Consider the following 10,004-nt stretch of genomic DNA (forward strand, 5'->3'; position numbering starts at 1 on the left):
TATAACGAAACCATTAAAAATAAATTATATTAAAATAAAGATTGTTTATTACACTTGAGTCAATAAATTCCCTAGCCAACCGTTGGCTTGCAGGGCATCTACTCTAACAACTGTACCCAACCTCGCCACCTGATGACTCTCCTGGAACCGGTAAACTAGTCAAAGCACAGCCCTAGCATATAGAGCCTCAGTGTTGTCTAGGGTCGTAAGGACTAATGGTGTACAATTATAACCACTGACTTATCCTCTCGATGAATGATAACCAATTGGAAAGTCCGAAGGAGGGTTGTTCGGTATAATCATCATATGACTACCCATCTGCATGTTTGGTAATCTTCATGCCCTTACCAAGAAACGCAGTATACAAAACACAGATGCTAGTCTCGAGCTCAAGCGACCTTTATCCATGTTTTAGGCGGCTGAATCGACTAGGAACGAATTTAGAATATACAGTGTTTACAAATGAGTTTCAACATCGAATTACGATTCATTTGTATTAAAGCATAATCAAGGACTTTATCTATGCTGTTTGTATGGGTATACAGATAAAGCATAACAAGACCATAAAAAAATTAAATTATATTAAAATAAAGATTGTTTATTTCACTTGAGTCAATAAATATCCTAACCAACCGTTGGCTTGCAGGGCATCTACTCTAACACCTAACACTGGTCTGCAGCTGTGGATCAATCTCGCTTCCAAGGATAAAATGTGAGTTCTCGTCTTTCTTTGGATGTACATGGAGACAACTAAATGTGAGCAAACTTCGAAGTTTGATTGTTGAACAATGCATTGAGTCGATGGTTTCGAATTTGCAGTAGTACACTTCTTGATTATGATGTTGCATTTGGTTGCATCAGTTGGTCCAGGGCAGTAGAATTACAGATCTGCATAGCTCGACTCATTAAATGTTTGTTGAATCATTCTGGAAGATAATCGATATCTAGGACATATTTAGAAAATTCAGCTAGTGTGCAGAGAGATAAGCAAGAAGGCTATCTGCATAAAGTGTACCTTCATGCATTGGCAAATATTTCTGTAGAAGGAATGCTATTATAAATAGATAGGAAATGTCCTAAAGAACTAAATAAGAACTCATTATATAATCTCACGACAATCCTCCTCCTTATTCTTCAGGATTGAACCACGGTATCCAGAATTACTCGGTAAGGAAATCCCAAGGGTGGAGAAATATGGAGTTGTTGTAAAATTATTGCCGGGGAATCAATGGGGGTTCAGTCTCTGGTATATACACGAACCCCAACAACGTTTCTCGACTTCACCGTGGAACCAAATGCTCAATACGATCAAGTTATCCCCAAGTCATGGAATGCTTTCATCTACATACTCAAAGGTGAAGGAGTCTTTTGCACCCCGGATTCTCATCCTACATCCGTGCACCATATCCTCGTCTTGGGTCCTGGTGAAGGCCTTAGCGTATGGAACAAATCTTCAATGCCATTGAGGTATATTTTGGTCGGTGGGCAGCCGCTCAACGAGCCGGTAGCTCAACATGGTCCTTTTGTGATGAATTCACAAGCCGAAATCGACAAGACTATGGAAGACTATTTCTACAGAAGGAATGGCTTCGAAATGGCAAGAAACTGGAGATCTAACTGAAAAATATTTGTGTTCGGCCATTACTACCAGTTTCAATCCTTACCAAACACAGTCTAGAAGATAGATGGATATATTCCACAACCATTGGTTTGGTGCTAAGAAGACATATTGGGTTTGTTGCATTTATGTGATCTTTTTTCTTGAAACTTCTTGCTTTGTTTTCCTTGTATTGGTTCCTAATTTGGAAGTTGATCTTATTATTAATAAAATATTTATCTTCTTTAATTAGATAGCACATTGCCCATCAATTTTTTGGGTGGGGAGGACTGGGAAGACTTTAATTTTATGAGTTGGTGGTAATCACACTTTGACTACGCCTCCACCTAGAGTTTAATTGTTTAATTTGCTTTCACCACACAATTGGAAACAAAAGAATGTGGACAATATTGAATGGGTGATAAATCATGATCTTAGACTTTGTCATGTTTTAATTTTTTTAAAATAATTTTTTTAAAGTAAATCATGCCAAGTCAATAGGCGTGGCTTACATTTTCCTTTTTTCAAAAAATAATAATAATATAGTGAGTTGTTTTAATTATTTCACGCTTCATCACATGCATTATAGGCAAAGGCTGCAACAAGCACATTCAATATTAAAGCTGCATAATATATATATTTTTAATGCAAGTCGCCAAATGAGATGGAGTGACTTACATAATAATTTTTTTTTTTTAAAAAGCAAGTTATATGACATGACTTGATAGACATTTGTTTCTTTTCTTTGATAAAAAATGTTCAGAAAAATTTTAATTTAATTATTTAAAAGAAATATATTTGTATCGTCGATCGATGCAATGTAAAAAAGATGGTCAAAGGCTGCAAAGTCATGTGATATTTATTTATTGATAATTGGATTGTAGTGAAAGGATGTAAAGCCATGTGCTCTATCTGTTTTGGAAGCATCCGCCTACTTTGCCTATATAATACAAAGAGTTGTGTTAGTTTTTCTCATTTTCATCTCGAGTAAGTTTTCTTAAATTTTTTTATGTTTGTTTATTGGATTGACTCAAATTTTGAGTTAATGTTAAATTTTTTTGCAGGTAAATTTTGATTCAGCCATCAAATATAATGTTAGAATTAAATTTATTGTGGAGATGCTAAGGAAAAACCAGTAGATGTTGGATTAGTACAAAACCAGTAGAACCAGTAGATTTTGTAACCAGAAGTACTTGTATCGCGCTAAAACCTGCTTAAATAATTTCTTAGCTAAAACCAGAACTAGAAGGATACAAAATTCGAAATATACACTAACAGAATCTTGCGTATCTCAAAGTCTCTAAATATTACCGTTGATCTATTAACGTGATACCAGCATTTATTGCTTCATTAAATGCCATTAAATGCTATACAAGAACATTTAAGACGATATACCATTTTTGGTATGAACTGCGACTGATTACTTTTAATGTATTCTGCAGGGTCCATTTTAAGCAATAAAGCTGAACCACCAAAAAGAAAAGAGCCGTTCAGTTTTTGGAACGTTGAATAGAGCCTATATATGGAGATGAAGGATTTTGTGAAGGGTAACAAAGTGTTGAACAAAAATCTGAATTGAAAAACATCATTCGAGCATTGTTAGAACTTTCAGTTATCAAAAGAGCTCAACACTGAAAAAGGCAGCACACGCTTCATTGCATACTGTTGATAATTTAGATCATATTGTGCTAGCTACTTCAGTTATATCTTCTTAAGCTATTTATTTCATCAATTCATTGATACAAGAATTTGTAACTGGAAAAGAGTCTTTTCCAGAATTTAAGATCATTCAAGAAGTTGAGTTGTAAAGTTAAGAGTTTCAATAGGCGAAGGGCAAGTCCTATTGAAGTGGGTGTGTACAATTGTTGTGATGTATTCACCAAAGTCTTTTAGTGATACCTTCTGGAAACAGAAGAAGGGGAGACGTAGAAGATTCATCTTCGAACTTCCAGAAACAAACCTTGTGCAATCTACTGCTTTTCGGCTTTATCATTTTTCGCCCACTAACCAACAGATCGTTTTCCGCACATTATTTTGTGATCTGCTGGTCTTTATACTTGAACAAGAATTGTTAAAATCTCTAACAGGATTATAGCACATCATTCGGAAGAATTTAATAAGTTGACCCTTGAGTTTATTCAACCCCTCTTCGAAACTCAACCTGATTCTCAACAAGTGGTATCAGAGCAGAGTTATTCTTGTTCTGAAAAATATTTAACAGACATGGCTCATTTCAGCAAAGTTCCAATGTTCTCAAAAGAAGATTTCGATGATTGGAAAATCAGAATGCACGCTCATCTTGCGGCTCAAGATGATGACATGTGGTATGTCATCACTGATGGTCCATTAAAGATCTTAAAGCCAAATCCAGCTATTGCTATCACCGAAGGTGCACCTCAGATGCTTGAAAAACCAAGATATGAATGAACAAGTGAGGACAAGAAGGAAGCCAATCTTGACAACGTTGCGAAGGAAATTTTATACAAGTCACTCGACAAAAATACCTTCAGCAAAATCAAGATGTGCCATACCGCCAAGGAAATCTGGGAAAATTAATTCAGATCTCTGAAGGAAACGAAGAAACAAAGGAAAACAAACTGTCTGTAGACATGCAGAAGTTTGAGAATATGAAGATGAGGGCTGAAGAAACTATGAATGAATTTGATGAACGATTCATCAGCCTCGTCAATGAACTCTCAGCTCATGGGAAAGACTTTGACAATTGAGAAATTGCATTAAAGGTAATGAGAGGCCTACCTCGAGAATGGGATGTCAAAACAATGGCAATGAGAGCTTCCAGGGATCTCAACAAGTTAGAACTACACGACTTGTTTCGGATTTAAAGGCATATGAGTTTGAACTTAAAGTTCGAAGTGGAGAAGAGCCCTTAGAAAATCCACCAACCAAAGCTCTCGCAGCTACTGTTAACTCTACTACTACAGTTGCTCCAAGCTCATCTTCTGATACTGCTTTAGAGAACACTTTTGAGAGAAGTGCTGAACAGATAAGCAATGACGCAATGTCATTATTTGTTAAGAAGTTTTCCAGATTCATGAGAAAGAATCATAGAACATTTCAAAGTCCCAACCGCAATTTCAAAAAGAAATCATCACCTTGTGATATGGCATGCTTTAACTGTGGAAAAGTTGGACACTTCATTGTTGATTGTCCAAAACCAAAGAAGGATGACCAGAGGAAGAAGGGTGTCAAACGCAATGATAAAAAGACCAGAAGAGACAGGAAGGCAATGGTTGCAGAAGAAAGTAAGTCCAAATGGGCAGACTCAAGTTCTGAATCTTCTGGTTCTGAAAGCCATTCGAGTGAAAGTGATGAAGATGAGATCAAATGTCTGATGGCAAATACTGATTCAACCTCGACATATGGAGAGGTATTTGACTTTGATTCTGATGAATTTACACGCACTGATTTAGTCAAAGCATTAAACGACATGGTAGAAGAGTATTCTAGACTTTCTCAATCATTCGAGGAAGTTAAGATCGAAAATCAAGACTTAAAAGATCAGAACAGTAAGTTAACTTGCTTGCAAGTAAACAGCTGTAATGATTTACAAGTTGAGATGAGTAAATTAAAAACGGAGAATGAAAGAGCAAAAACAAATTATCAGAAGATGCTTTCTGAAAACCAGAAGTAATCACTACTGGTAAATGTTTGGAACAAGTCCTCTATTTCACTGGAAAAGATGCAAGAGTTACAAAAACAATCTGGAGACAGGAGTGGTCTCGGATTTTGTAATAATGAAGGCACTTCTGAAACGAATACTAAGCCAAAACTGGATATGTGCAAAGGAAGTATATTCACTTTGTGAAATCCAGTGTGGTACAGAAACCAAAAGTACCTACTGCTTCAGTAGAAAGGAATGTAAATCAGATGAACAAAAGGATGCATTATGGTCTGGGTTATGTTGAACCTAAGGAAAAAGTTGACCAGAGTTATAGAATCAGAAGAGGATTCAACTCAAGAAGACAACCTCCTATGAAGGTTAAAAACTACCAGTACTACAATTCTAGACCTGTTCAGAAGAGATACAGGCTAGACAACAGAAACAGAAGGGAAGAACAACATACTAAGATGCACAATGTTAGAAACAACAGAACCTCTGTTGCACACACCTCCATGGATACCCGAAGTACAAAAATGTACAAATGTGGGTTCCAAAGGGACTAATAAGGCTTGGACCCAAATAGATTGGGTACCAGATACTAAAATTTGTGCTTGCAGGAACAGGTGAAGAAAACCAAGATCAGTAGCTCAACATGGTATTTTGACAGTGGATGTTCAAGACATATGACTGGACAAAAAAGTCTACTATCAGAAGTAGTAAGTTATGCTGGACCAAAGATAACCTTTGGGGATAACTCAAAAGGTAAAACCGTGGGTAAGGGTAAGACTATCCATGGTAACATCACTATTAAGGATGTGCTCTTAGTTGAAAATCTTTGTTATAACTTGAGCAGTATTAGTCAATTATGTGATAATGGATTTTCCGTAGTATTCCAGAAGCACACTTACACAGTTTAAAATGCTGATGATTCTACTGTTATAAACAGAGTAAGAAAAGGCAACACCTATAAAATCTCATGGAACATAGATCATATCATTGCTCCTACATGTTTAGTTGCATCTCTAAGTAATAAACACTGGTTGTGGCACAAAAGATTGAATCATCTAAATTTTAAGTCTATCAACAATCTCAAAAAGCAGAACTTAGTCGATGGATTGCCAGACATAATATTTATTAAGAATCATGTATGTTCTGCATGTCAACTTGGTAAGCAAGTAAGATCTAGCTTCAAAAATAAAGGCAGCAAATCATCCTCAAGATGTTTAGAATTATTACGTATGGACTTATTTGGTCCAATCCCTATCATAAGCTTAGGGGGAATGAGATACACCCTTGTTGTTGTTGATGATTTCTCTAGATTTGCTTGGGTAATTTTTCTTGCTGGAAAAGATCAAACCAGTAGCCTCCTGATCAAACTTCTGAAAAAGATTCAAAATGAAAAATCAGTTTTGTCATTAGAATCAGAAGTGATCGAGGTACTGAATTTACTAACAAGATTCTTGAGATATATCTAGATGAACAGGGCATTCATCATGAATATTCAGCTGCCAGGACGCCTCAACAAAATGGAGTAGCTGAGAGGAGAAATAGAACACTTAAAGAAGCTGCTAGAACAATGCTAGCAGATGCAGACATCTCTCAGCGCTTCTGGGCAGAAGCTATTAATACAGCTTGCTACACACAAAACAGAACGATGATCAACAAGAGAAACAATCAGACTCCTTATGAAATATGGAAAGGAAGTAAACCAAACGTATCTTATTTTCATGTTTTCGGTTGTAGATGCTTTGTGCACAATAATGACAAAACTCATTTAGCTGCTTTTGATTCAAAATCTGACACTGGTTTATTTCTTGGATATTCAGCATTTAGTAAGGCTGTTAGAATTTTCAATAATAAAACTCTTAATGTTGAAGAATCTATTCATGTTGTCTTTGATGAAGACAGCAGTGTTCCCGAGATTACTAACATATCTAATTTAAGTAAAAGATTAGACAGGGTTCATCTGGAATTAGACAGTGAAGATGATGCAGAAGCAAGTGTCAAGGATATTCAAAATCCATAACCAGACATTCACATTCCAGAACCAGCAGCTGATACTCCAGAAACGCAGCTGATACTCCAGAACCAGCAGCTGACATTCCAGAACCAGCAATCGATACTCCAAAACAATCTACTGCCTTATATGAAGACAATCTAAATATTTTTATTTGGAGAAAATCTCATCCTCCATCTTTGGTAATTGGAAATCCAGCAGCTCCACTAAGGACTAGAAGACAAATGATAAATGAATACATGCATGCTGCTTTTATTTCTCAATATGAACCAAAGAAGATTGAAGAAGCTCTTCTGGATCTCAGTTGGATAGAAGCTATGCAAGAAGAGCTGAATCAATTTGAGGGGAATAAAGTTTGGTTTCTAGTACCTAGACCTTCTCACCAAGATGTCATTGAAACTCGGTGGGTATTCAGAAACAAACTAAATGAGGAAGGAACAGTTGTAAGAAACAAAGCAAGACTGGTTGCACAAGGATTCAGACAAGAAGAAGGAATAGACTATGATGAAACCTTTGCACCAGTAGCTAGGCTCGAAGCTATCAGAATATTCTTAGCCTTTGCTGCTTTCAAAAACTTCAAAGTATATCAAATGGATGTAAAGAGTGTGTTTCTTAATGGTCTACTACAAGAGGAAGTCTATGTTGAACAGCCTCCAGGTTTTTCTAATCATTTGTTACCAAATCATGTTTTTAAATTATATAAAGAATTGTATGGTCTGAAACAAGCACCTAGGGCTTGGTACGACACACTTTCACAATTTCTCATTAATCATGGTTTCACCGTTGGTACTGTAGATAAGACTTTGTTTACCTTAGCCAAAACAAACACATATTGTTAGTTCAGATTTATGTTGATGATATCATATTTGGGTCAACTAACCCCAAATTATGTGCAAAGTTTGCTAAGTTAATGCAGGACCAGTTCGAGATGAGCATGATGGGAGAATTAACATTTTTCTTAGGACTTCAAATCAAGCAACTTGATACTGGAATCTTCATAAACCAAACTAAGTATACAAATGAACTACTGAAAAAGTTTGGGATGGAAACATGTTCTGCTGCTTCCACTCCTATGAGCTCATCTACTAAACTTGATAAAGATGAAGGGGAAATTTCAGTAGAGGTAACTCAGTATCGTGGTTTGATTGGTTCATTGTTATACCTTACTGCTAGCAGACCAGATATCATGTTTGCTGTTTGCATTTGTGCTAGATTTCAATCAAACCCTAAACAATCACATTACATTGCTGGTAAAAGAATTTTAAAATATCTTAAGGGTACTCAAAATGTAGGCCTCTGATATCCCAAAGACTCGTCGTTTAATCTTATTGGATACTCAGATGCTGATTATGCAGGATGTAAACTGGATAGGAAAAGCACAAGTGGTTTTTGTCAATTTCATGGTGATAGGTTGATCTCCTGGTTTAGCAAAAAGCAGACTTCAATAGCCACGTCTACTGCAGAAGCTGAATATCTTGCTGCTGGAAGCTGTTGTTCTCAAATACTTTGGATACAGCAACAACTCAAAGACTATGGAGTTCAAGCCTCTGAATCACCAATATTTTGTGACAATACCAGTGCAATTGCTATATCACATAATCCAGTACTCCATTCCAGAACTAAGCACATTGATATCTGACATCATTTTATCAGAGATCATGTGCAAAAGAAGAACATTTGTCTAGAATACATTCCTACTGATCAGCAAGCAGCAGACATTTTTACAAAACCTCTGCCTGAGAATAAGTTTTTTTACTTTCGAAATAAACTTGGATTAATAGATTTAACTTGATTATTTATCATCATCTGATATTATGGCTTAACTTTTCCTCTGTGATTATTCAGTTTTTAATTTTGCAGAAGGTAAAAGCTGAACGATAGAGACAATCAGTAGACATAAAATTTCATTAAAAATAATAGAAGCGGGGGCGTACATTTCTCACTTCTGTTTTAACGTAAACTCTCTAGTATGCCAACCAAGTGGTCAGCTCTCCAGTAGAGGTACATAGAAACTCCTCTGAAAAAGCAATCTTTTTCAGAATCTTTTGCTCCTTTAAGAGCATGAGAAGGTAGACCCCATCATCAGAGACGATGTCTGCACTATCAGCACTATGGAGACGTCGATAATATTTCTTCATCATTAACAACTACTTGGTGGAAGATGCTCGCCCACTCTCGAAGGAGGACTTAAACTCCTGGATTTTAGTCCAGGTAGCAAGTGTCTTCTTCAGCACTTTATCTTCTATTGCCTTCTTTCTTGCAGCGGTCACCTCCCTCATGAACTCATCAGCCAAATTAGGACTATTATCTCTTGCCATTTCTCTTAAGAATGATTATCTGTTTTACCCCATGTTCATATTTATAGATGAAAATCAGGCACCAAAGCTCGAGAAAGTCTTGACTACAGTAGATATATGAAACATCCCATATCAAGCTATCATCGGTTCAGTTACCAAGTATTTTCATTTAATAATTGCACTAATTTAGGTAGAACTTTATTTTGATCTTCTGTGATTTTGTGTCAGATGCAGAAGGTATTTTGTCTCATTAACAAAACAAGGCTTTCTTCAGTTTCCAGTAGAAGCTATCATAAGACGACTTACTTCCTTCTGAACTTAATCATTTATTAATTTTATTCTTCTAACATTGAGTTGTTTGCAGAAAGGAATAAAGGAACATCAAGTGCTTCAACCGAAATTTTATTAGAAATTTTCAGTACATTAAACAAAGCAAAAGTTACAGAAATCTCAAGACAATCAAAACGTCTT

The 10,004-nt window shown here is 36.1% G+C and overlaps 1 pseudogene; it reads left to right on the forward strand.

Moving 5' to 3' along the window:
- The first annotated feature begins 740 nt into the window (after positions 1-740).
- Positions 741-1,853, forward strand: LOC140806670 (pirin-like protein; annotated as a pseudogene).
- Positions 1,854-10,004: the final 8,151 nt, after the last annotated feature.

This window comes from Primulina eburnea, chromosome 12 (genome assembly GCF_022965805.1).
Source record: "Primulina eburnea isolate SZY01 chromosome 12, ASM2296580v1, whole genome shotgun sequence".
Classification (NCBI taxonomy): domain Eukaryota; kingdom Viridiplantae; phylum Streptophyta; class Magnoliopsida; order Lamiales; family Gesneriaceae; genus Primulina; species Primulina eburnea.